The sequence below is a fragment of the Lactuca sativa genome, chromosome 5 (assembly GCF_002870075.4).
Source record: "Lactuca sativa cultivar Salinas chromosome 5, Lsat_Salinas_v11, whole genome shotgun sequence".
NCBI lineage: Eukaryota > Viridiplantae > Streptophyta > Magnoliopsida > Asterales > Asteraceae > Lactuca > Lactuca sativa.
The window spans coordinates 167,893,336-167,904,552 of record NC_056627.2 but is presented as its reverse complement, the minus strand read 5'-3'; the positions used below and the strand labels follow the sequence as shown (position 1 = coordinate 167,904,552).

Genomic DNA, 11,217 nt, shown 5'->3' with positions numbered 1-11,217 from the left:
ACGCCCCTGATCTGATCCTCGCAGTACGCTAAGTGTACACCACATTACGTCCAACGTAATGCCCTTTACATCAGTATGTTGTGCGTAGTCCCTAGGTACACCCCGTGTACTAGGGTATCCCCTTAAACCCTTAATCACTCCGAAGGCCATAACTTCCTCATTAGAAATCCGATTCTGACGATCCTTATATCCATGAAAAGGTAACGAAAAGCTCTAAAGTTTAATCAACTCGTACCTGCCTTACCATAACCTGAACAACATCCATAGAAAACCCGGATCATCCAATTTACATCATCCACCCCCAAATAGGCAACATTTCAAAACAAGGCATTACATACCATCAACCTCCTTCTACCTCCCTTACATCATAAGTCCACCACCACCATTCATTTGTTGTTCTTTTGATTTACAGCCCATATCAAGACATGATTCATCCTTTTTTTTGGTTTCACATGCATATGTCGATCACAGGAGGTGATCGACTACCCCTCCCAAACTTTAATTTAAATTATTTAAATTCCACCCTCTTTTGAAATTTTCTTTCAAAACATCTCCTAAAGTCTTAAACTTCCATTTTAGTTTAATTAGTTTAACCCTCCCTTGAGATTTGTTAATCAATTAAGTCCCCTCTCTAGTATTTGATTTATTTTGTATCAAAACAACCCCTCCTTTGGAATTATATTAAAAAAATTTGTCACACTCCCTTTATTTAATTTAGTAAGTCAACCCTATAATTTAGTTAAGTCACAAAATGACCCCCACACTTATTAATTTGTACCAAAACTTTTTTTTGGTTAATTAGGTAACTAAATTAACCCCAACGGTATGATTTCAAAGCGTCAAGTTTGCGGGTCTAACGTCAAGTTATCGAAACAGATCAACAATCACATGTTAAGCTGAGTGTTATGGCCTTTCTTTTATATTTTACATGCCTTGGGGGAGAATATATCTGCTTAATTGTACTAGTTTATACAAAAATACACATAAAATATTATTATTTTTTCTAAAAACTATAACTAGTTTATAAAATATTGGTTTGACATTTATATGTTATAAACACATAAACTAGTTTTAAACCTCAATATTTTCGTATGTTATGTTGTTAAAATGATATTACTAATAAAAATAACATATGCATTTTACTAAAAAACTCTATGATTTTATTTGAAACTGTATGACGAAGCGTTTTAGGAGGTACACTAAATCACATAGCTCGGTTATAGGACTAACTGTAAACATTAACTAGAATCTCCCTCTTTTACTACAAACCATGGGCTTGGTTGTTTTCAAAACTATTTTAAATATGGATTTACTTATGCAAAGATACAATTTGGCTTCAAAAACTTATTCAAAGACCCTTTAAAAACATTGTTTTTATGTATGGATATACTTAGAAATTAAATATTTTTCGACTTTTTAAAGTATTACTGCTGATAGCATAAAACCTGTAACTTCTCACAACCTTGTGTTGACCCTCAAAACTACATGTATTCTCAGGGAATCATTAAATTCTAGCATTCAGACGACGAATAATCATGGATTTCAGGCAATCTAGTTTACTAGTTTTATTATGTTTGGCTACCTGTTAAGGGAATTTATGTACTATTATAATCTCTAAGAACCAAGTACTCAAACTTAATGATGGAATATAAATGTTTTTTTTTTGTTTATTGTTGTACTTGTGTTATTTATTCAGTTTACCAATGATCCATGAACTTAGCCGCATAGGTTGGCATGTTACGCCACCTCAGCCGAGGGTGTAACAATTTACGTCCCAGTTCTGGAAATCAATGCATCGAGCATTAGGAACCTGGCTCGATATGAGTACCACCTATCACCCATAGACAGACGGTTAAAGCGAGTGGACCGCACAAACCTTAGAAGATATTCAACTACCATTGGTTGACCTTTTTATAACAATAGTTATCAAATGAGCATAAAGGTTGCACTATTTGAAGCACTTTATGGGAGAAAGTTTCGTTCACCGATTTTTTAGGCGGAAGTCGGTTGTGACAACTCTACATTTCTAGCTTATATCAGTCCCTGCATTCAATCAAAGTCAATCTTGCAATTTCTAGAATTTAACAGTTTTGGAGTCATTTTAAGTGTTCTAAAACCTAGTACTTTCAGAGAGACCAGGAAAGAGGATGCCCTAGGGTTTATTGTGCATCAATAAGGTCTCAATACTCCAAGAGTTTGTAGTTTACGGCCTAAACAAGGGTGTTTACGGCCGTAAACCCCAAAAGAGAGTATATATATGACACCTAGTCATATTTTGCCACTTTTTCACTTTCTTTCAAGAGTAAACACAAAACTCTCTCAAGTATCATCCAAGTTTTCTTCAAGATCTTCAATCATGTAAGTGTTTCAAGCCCTATTAAGTTGTTATATACCTTAATCTAGTGATCTGACATGAGTTCATCCATGAATTTATATAGATCTTCAAGTGTTCTTAGTTTCACCAAGAACACCAAGAACACACACTAGTGTTCTTGGACATTTAACACCTTTCAAGCTTCAATCTAGTAAGTACTTCCATCCTAGAGTGTTATTAAGCTAGGTACTATTATGAACATCAATAAAATACCCAAGGAATCAAGGAGAAAAGATGTTTACGGTCCAAGATGTTCTTGGGTTGTAACCACTATAATGAGTACCAAAGTATACCCTTGATTCTTCTAAGCGTTGACAAATAGCATAGGACCCTTCCTTGATGTGTTTCACACTGGAAAATTACCACAAACATGTGTTTACGGTTTGGGAATCTCCCAAAACCGTAAACACCATAAATGAGGGTTTTGACACCCCTAACACACTAGTAAGCCTTGAATACTATCTTGGAACCTCATACAATTGAGTTAAGGACTTGAAAACATGAAAAGAGCATTAACCATAGGAGTTTATGGCTGTAAACCCAAATGAAAATGGTCTAAGGGCCATAAACTCCATATAGGAGTGAAATGGTGCCCTAATCACTTCCATAGGCTTGTACATCAAGTAGAAATGCTTCTAGGAACGTGTAGGACTTCAAAACATCAAATGGTCAAGGACACATGAGTTTACGACCATAAACCCATGAGTTTACGGCCGTAAACTCAAGGATTTATGGTCACAAATCCGTAAACTCCAATAAAGTATCATCTTTAACCCTAAACTCAATAGCAGTGTCCCACAACACTTAGATGCAATCCTCAGGACTTATAACACTTATTTAAGGTGTTTTACATGTCCTACAAAGTCTTAACTTTGTTAATTAGTCGTCTAAAAGCTAATTATTTACATATATGTGTTATTATATGTTAAATAGGATCCTTGTGTGTATTCAAGTCTTCACTTGACACCTAGCAATCCTATCTCACCAGTTCATCCAAACCACTCACTAAAGGTGAGTTCATGCCCCAAATCAACCTTTTAAATACTTTTAAATGCTTTTATAGGGAATACAAGTTGAATCTTTATAGTTATTAGATCAATCACATGTGATTAATAACTATCAAACAAGTGATTTTACTATATTTTAAACTGTTTTACAAACTCTTTATCAAAACTCATTCTTATATGTCAAATTCCTTTTAAACTATTTCATACTTTTATATTGTAAAATGCATGCCTATATATGACTAGTTTTATAAGTAATGTTTAAAGGGCTTAGGAAGGCTAACTCGCTTTATTTTCTTTTCCTTGTTGGGATGTGGGTTTAGGGCATAGGTGATCCGTCCGAAGGTCGTCTAAATATTAGTTATATATCATGTATACATATGTAGACATAAAAGTTCCATTAATTAGTTCATTACCTTTGGGTAGCAAAGGTATACTTTAATTCATATACATACATTCTAGTAAACTATAATAGGTATAGTTTAGGATCAACACTATAACAAGAATCAATACTATTATGAGAATCAACACTATAACGAGAATCAATACTATTACAAGAATCAACACTATAACGAGAATCAATACTATTACGAGAATCAACACTATAACGAGAATCTATACTATTACGAGAATCAATACTTACTATTACGAGATATTCTGAAAACATACATTACACTACAAAGAATATTATAATTGCGAGCCACTACTTCGGAGAATAGCATCACTGTTGTGCCTCGTTTTTTATGCAAGAGTCTCCTAGAAGGAGAGCGTGAAGTGTGTATAGATCTATATTGGACTGACCATCCTACACCACGCTGCTAGCTACAATGGGATCTGCAGATCTACAGGTGACATGATTCATTCTTCATCGACGTCTTCTTACGTCGTGTATTTACTAGTCAATCAAGTATGGGTTCGAGCTCTGCATAATTTACCTTAATTAATAATAGAGTTAAGGTAGTTAGTACAGCAGTAGTTACTATATTACAAACATTACAGTACTACATTATTTTCCTATTAAATTCACATTGTGACATATTCACATAAAAGGTAATACATAAACTATATTTTTTATAATGATAGTTGCACTAAGGAAAATACACATTCTTACAAGAAACAAACATTCAAACATATGATGCCTTGGTAGAAGGCTACTTTTTAGTAGAAAATATAGGATTTTCTAGGAGATTTCAAACATACATAAACACTTACTTACAAAAATTTTCTTACAATCAACGAGACTGATTATTTATGAACTCACCCGCTTTTATGCTGATACACTCTTTCAAAATAACTTGTATTCTCAGGTCATCAGTAGATAGGTAAAGATGGCAGCTTTTGAGAAGACGGAGCTTCAAGACTCGTCTTATATTTTGTTATATCATTTTGGTGTCTTATAACTTTACAGAACACACTATTGTATTGAATTATTATGTTAATGTAATGGAAGATGTTGTTTGCTTATTTACTACTTGCATTGTTATGATACTGTACATGATGTCCTCCGCTCTAGAACGTTTCCACCGTTCTTGGTTTTGGGGTGTGACAGATTGGTATCAGAGCATTGTTTATAGTGAATCGAGTATATCAACCCATAAAAGATATATACAAACTATAAACGCATTTGGGATTAAAATACTCTGACCAAGAGTTTATACTTTAAGTACTAAAATACTTAACCAAGAGTATATAATATCTTCATACTTACTACAAACCAGTATCATACTAGAACAGAACAAAAGTATTACGGTTGTTGAATATCAGAGGTAAGCTCGGGGATGTATGGTTAGTCTTGGGACTGGCATAGCCTGATCAACTATGCTGGTCCGTGGAGTGATTAGCACATGCCCAAGAATGGTTATGCTATGAAAACAAGTCTAAAAACTTACCAATACTACCATAAGATTATCATGAGAACAAAACATAAAGTAAAATACTATTGGAGTATTTAGGCACTATTCATTCAAGAAAACGAATTTCATGTGAACTAAAGGCTTTTGCTGATAGTTCTACGAGCACTAAGTGCATACATCATGGTTATATACAACTAAGTTTCATAGACTTAGAATGTGTGATTTAAACTTTATTTCATTTTCCTCGTTGGGATGTGGGCTTAGAGCAGGATTAGGCATTCGAAGGTCTATTCGACCCATCCAGTATATAACTAGTATGCAGTATGTTCTCGTAGAAGGACACGGTAAAAGTCGTAATTAATTAGGTTTAGCTGTAAGTTTCTCTTCTAGAAACTTGTAATTAGTTATCGCTTTACTTAGAATTATTAATCATTCTTACCCTTATTTTTCGTCTAGATTAATAGTTGGATTTCATCACGCTGGAGATCCGTACTTTCCGAATCAAGGAAATGCTGGTTGGCTCGACACTGAACCAGAAGATGAACCCGCAATTCCCCTTGATAATGAACTTGCTGAAGACTTTCCGGAAGACCAAGACTCTGAATCCGAAGTCGAAGACCTACCTTTAGAAGCCCCAGTTCAAGTTCAGAACCCTCATATGGCTTTTCAGGGCCCGACGCCTCTGTGGGGTGTAGCCATAGACAGGTGGAGCGTTGAACAAGGTCAGAATCACCCATACCAAGGAGACTGAAGCTTCTATAACTTGAAAGCTGGAGGGTCAGCTGATAGAGCACTTCCCGTGATAGTTCGTCGTATTTCCCGTAATACTGAACATAGAAGAGCTACCATCGCTCGCATGATGCAGATCAAAGCTAACACTGGAGCCGATGCTATTCGTCTCCATAATCTAGAAGCTCAACATAGTGCGACAAGAGATCGTAGCAACTTCCTACAAGAAGAACAAGCGGCATCTCGAGCCGAAGTCCGAGAGTTGTGTGATCTACAGCTGATACAGAATAGGCGTATATGCAAACTGGAACGTGTATTGTCTAGATCAAAAGCTGGATCTAGCAACAAGTAGAGCGTGATCTACTCAAACCTTCGGATAATATCTAGGTCATCGTATAGACACTAGTATACAATATCTGTTTATGGTAAGTTTCACCTGTCAAAATTTTCCGTTATGGTTTGATGTAAGACCTACTTCTAGGTCATTTTTCCTGAACTCGTTATGTCATTAATACCAATATTATTGACAGATATCTATTCACTTGAGAAATCTTTAATCAAAAACTTTCATTTTTCAATTTACAAGAACTCTATAGAACTCGTACTCGCATTGGTTGTTGAACTATGGCGATTTAGTTCATGAGACTCATTCATTCTATTCTATTGGATTCTTATCCTTATGTTCATCTTTTAAACGTATAGCTGAAAGATGCCTCCTCGCAAGTCTAACAGACGTAATCCCCCAACCATTGAAGCAACTCCACCACCTACTCCACAATTCGATTCTGCGGCATTGAATGTTCCAGTAGTTGTGGCTGTGGCAACAGCCATGGCTCAATACCATTCAATTGGTTCTACCGGAGGTGGAGTACCTGTCGAACCGACTCATGATGAAGTCATCGTGCGCTCGAGAGAATGCTTCCACAAAGACTTCACTAACTATAAGCCAAAACCCTTCCTAGGGACTAGCGGAGTCATTGCCCTCTCGCAATGGTTCGAGAAGACAGAATCTATCTTTGAAATCTGTTCTTACCCTGCAAGGAGCAAAGTTAAATTCGTCGTCTGCACATTCGAAGGAAAGGCTCTGACGTGGTGGAACAGACATTTCAAGGCAATGTCTCTAATTGTGGCTAATGCCATGGGATGGGGAGCTCTGAAAGACCGCATGATTGAGGAATACTGCCCGAGGGGCGAAATCCAGATATTGGAAGAGGAACTATGGGGCCTAAAGACGAAAGGCTCCGATATAGTTTCTTATACCAGCAGATTCAGCGAGCTGGTGGCCCTGTGCCTTAACATGGTTCCCTCAGAGGGAAAGAAAGTAGAAAGGTACATATGGGGGTTGTAACTTCCCTTTCAAGGAAACGTTCTATCCTCAAACCCTACTACTTTTGATAGTGCCAAGCGATTGGCACAGCGACTCATAGATCATGGAGTCCACGCCCCAACAGCAACCACCACCCTAGCAATTTCAGAAAACCCTAGAGCCGCTGACAAAAAGCGAAAGTTTTGGGAAAACAAGAAGGGTAAATCGGCGCAGAACTCTGCGAAGAAACAACAAGTTGTAGCAGTTCATGCCGCGATTGCACCTACTACCGATGCGCCAAGAAAGCCGTATACCGGAAATTTACCCAAGTGCAACAAATGCACTTTTCATCATAACGGCCCTTTCCGTGTAATGTAGTGCGCGAACTGCAATAGAACTAGGCACACTCCCCGTTTCTGTAAGGCCCCGGCAAGGCCGGTCAATCAAGTCACCGGAACGGGAGTGGGCCAATCTTGTTATGGATGTGGCGAGGCAGGTCACTTTAAAAGAAACTTCCCTAAGGTAGCAAATGCTGGTGGAATGGGACGAGTGTTGGCTATAGGCCACGAGGAAGCGGTAGCCGATCCTACTGTGGTTACCGGTACGTTCCTCCTCGATAACTTGTTTGCATGTATTCAGTTTGCTAGTAGATCCGAAAGGAGTTTCGTTAATAAAAAATTTGCTCATTTGATTAAACAAAGACCATGTTCACTTAGAGAATCCTTCAGAGTAGAAATAGCTAACGGGAAGACCGAGATCACTAACAGCATTTACATAGGATGTACTCAAACATTAGATAGCCATTCGTTTCCAATTGATCTCATGCCGGTTTCAATTAAAAGCTTCGACATCATAATCGGCATGGATTGGTTGAGTCTTCATCATGCCGATATCATGTGTTACGAGAAAGCATTTCGCCTAAGCCTTCCTTCTAGTGCAACCCTTATAATTTACGGCAACAAACCCGGCACGAGCCTTCGCATCATCTCTAGCATGCAAGCCCATACGTGTTTACGAAAGGAATGTCACGCATTCCTTACTCATGTTGTTGATACTAGCAAAGAGAATCAAGCCCTAAAGAACATTCCTGAGGTACGAGATTTTCCCGACATTTTTCCAGAAGAATTACCAAGATTACCACTGCAACGTCAAGTCGAGTTCCGAATCGACTTAATACCAGGGGCTACCCCAGTAGCCAAATCACCTTATCGTCTAGCTCCGGCTGACATGCAGGAACTTTCCAGTCAGCTTAACGAACTCCTCAGAAAGGGATTTATAAGACCAAGCTTCTCACCATGGGGAGCACCGGTCTTGTTCGTGAAGAAGAAAGATGGATCGTCCCGTATGTGCATCGATTACAGGGAGCTAAACAAGTTGACCATCAAAAATTGTTATCCTCTACCACGCATTGACGACCTATTCGATCAACTTCAAGGAGTGAGCTACTTCTCAAAGGTTGATCTAAGATCCGGGTATCACCAATTGCGCGTACTAGAAGAAGATGTTCCAAAGACAGCTTTCCGAACTCGATATGGGCACTACGAGTTTGTAGTGATGCCATTCGGACTGACTAACGCCCCAACAATATTCATGGACCTAATAAATAGGGTATACCGTCCTTATTTGGATCAATTTGTCATAGTCTTTATATATGACATATTGATCTACTCTCAAAGTAAGGAGGATCATAGTCAACAGCTACATAAGGTCTTAGGAACACTACGATCAGAGAAGCTTTATGCGAAGTTCTCTAAGTGCGAGTTTTGGATTCGACGAGTCGAGTTCTTGGGACACGTTGTTAGCAAAGAGGGAATTCACATGGACCCTTCAAAAATTAAGGCCATTGAGAACTGGTCAGCTTCAAGGATACCTACCGAAACTCGTCAATTTCTAGGTCTTGTTGGCTACTATTGCAGGTTCATCAAGAACTTCTCTAGCATCGCGAAGCCTCTAACGACATTAACCCAGAAAGGTGTGGCCTTTGAATGGGAAGCGAAACAGGAGAAAGCATTCCAAACACTGAAACGAGACTTGTGCACCGCACCAATACTGTCCCTTTTTGAAGGAATAGAAGACTTTGTTGTTTATTGCGATGCATCCAATCAAGGACTCGATTGTGTTCTCATGCAATGAGATAAAGTCATCGCCTATGCCTCGAGGCAGCTGAAAACACATGAAGTGAATTACACAACTCACGACCTCGAACTTGGAGAAGTTGTGTTTGCTCTAAAGATATGGAGGCACTACCTTTATGGAACGAAGAGTACCTATTTCACTGACCACAAAAGCCTTCAAAACATCTTTGATCAGAAGGAGCTTAACATACGACAACGACGATGGGTTGAACTACTCAATGACTACTAATGTGACATTCGTTATCACCCCGGTAAAGCCAATGTAGTAGTTGATGCCCTGAGTCGGAAAGAATACACCGGTCGGAGAGTCAAGTCTCTGACCATGACGATCCATTCACACTTGTCCACGCAAATCAAAGAGGCTCAACTTGAAGCCTTGAAACCTGAAAACATGGCGGGTGAATCCTTGAGAGGAACGGATAAAAATATAGAAGCAAAGGGTGATGTAGCCTTGTACCTCATGGATCGTATCTGGACACCGAAACACGGTGACTTCAGAGACTTGGTCATGATGGAAGTTCACAATTCTAGGTATTCCATTCACCCAGGTTTAGATAAGATGTATCTGGATCTTAAGAAACTATATTGGTGGCCTAACATGAAAGCAGCGATTGCTACCTACGTGAGTAAATGCCTTACTTGCACAAAGGTTAAGGTCGAGTACCAGAACCCTCAGGTTTAGTGCAACAACCTGAGATACCGGAGTGGAAATGGGAGCGGATTACTATGGACTTTTTAACCAAATTGCCTAAGAAAATGGGTGGACTTGATACCATTTGGGTCATCGTCGACAGATTAACCAAATCCAAGCATTTCTTGCCAAATAAAGAGACGGACAAGATGGAGTTCCGATATCCATTATCTCTAACAGAGATAGTAGGTTCACTTCTAGGTTCTGGCAGCCGTTACAAAAATCCCTAGGAACTAGGCGAGACATGAGTACAGCCTACCATCCCCAGACCGACAGGCAAAGTGAGAGAACGATACAAACTTTGGAAGACATGATGAGATCATGTGTGATTTATTTCGGAAAGGCATGGGATGTCTATTTACCCCTTGTCGAATTTTCCTACAACAATAGCTATCACACAAGCATAAAGGCTGCTCCCTTCGAAGCTCTCTATGGTCGTAAGTGCAGATCTCCTCTGTGTTGGGCTGAAGTTGGCGACACGCAGTTAGCTAAAGGACAAGTTCCTGAGAGCACTCTCACCACTTCGGAAATCATATGGGAAATGACAGAGAAGATCGTTCAGATCTGTGAACGATTGAAAGCCTTTAGAGACCGACAGAAAATCTACGCTTAATCCAAGATACATAGGGCCTTATGAGATTCTCGCAATAATCGGCCCTGTAGCTTACAAACTCAATCTACCGCATGAGCTCAGTAGCGTACACCCTACCTTCCACGTGTCTAACTTGAAAAAGTGTCTATCCGACGAGACTCTTGTAATCCCTCTCGATGAGATCGAGATCAACGAGAGCCTCAACTTCGTGGAAGAACCAGTAGAAGTCATGGACCGAGAGGTCAAGCGAATGAAACAAAGTCGTATCCCGATCGTGAAGGTTTGTTGGAATGCCAAGCGAGGACCTGAATTCACATGGGAGCGCGAGGATCATATGAAACTGAAATATCCTCATTTTTTCGCTTAGTTATTTGTAACTTCTATATTTGCTTAAACTCTAATTTCAGGACAAAATTCCTTCTAAGGGGAGGATGATGTGACAACTCTAAATTTCTAGCTTATATCAGTCCCTGCATTCAATCAAATTCAACCTTGTAATTTCTAAAATTTAACAGTTTTGGAGTCATTTTGAT

The 11,217-nt window shown here is 38.9% G+C and overlaps 1 pseudogene; it reads left to right on the top strand.

Moving 5' to 3' along the window:
• Positions 1-7,074: 7,074 nt before the first annotated feature.
• The window catches only part of LOC111919422 (polyubiquitin-like), a 42,148-nt pseudogene continuing 38,005 nt past the window's right edge, over positions 7,075-11,217 (top strand).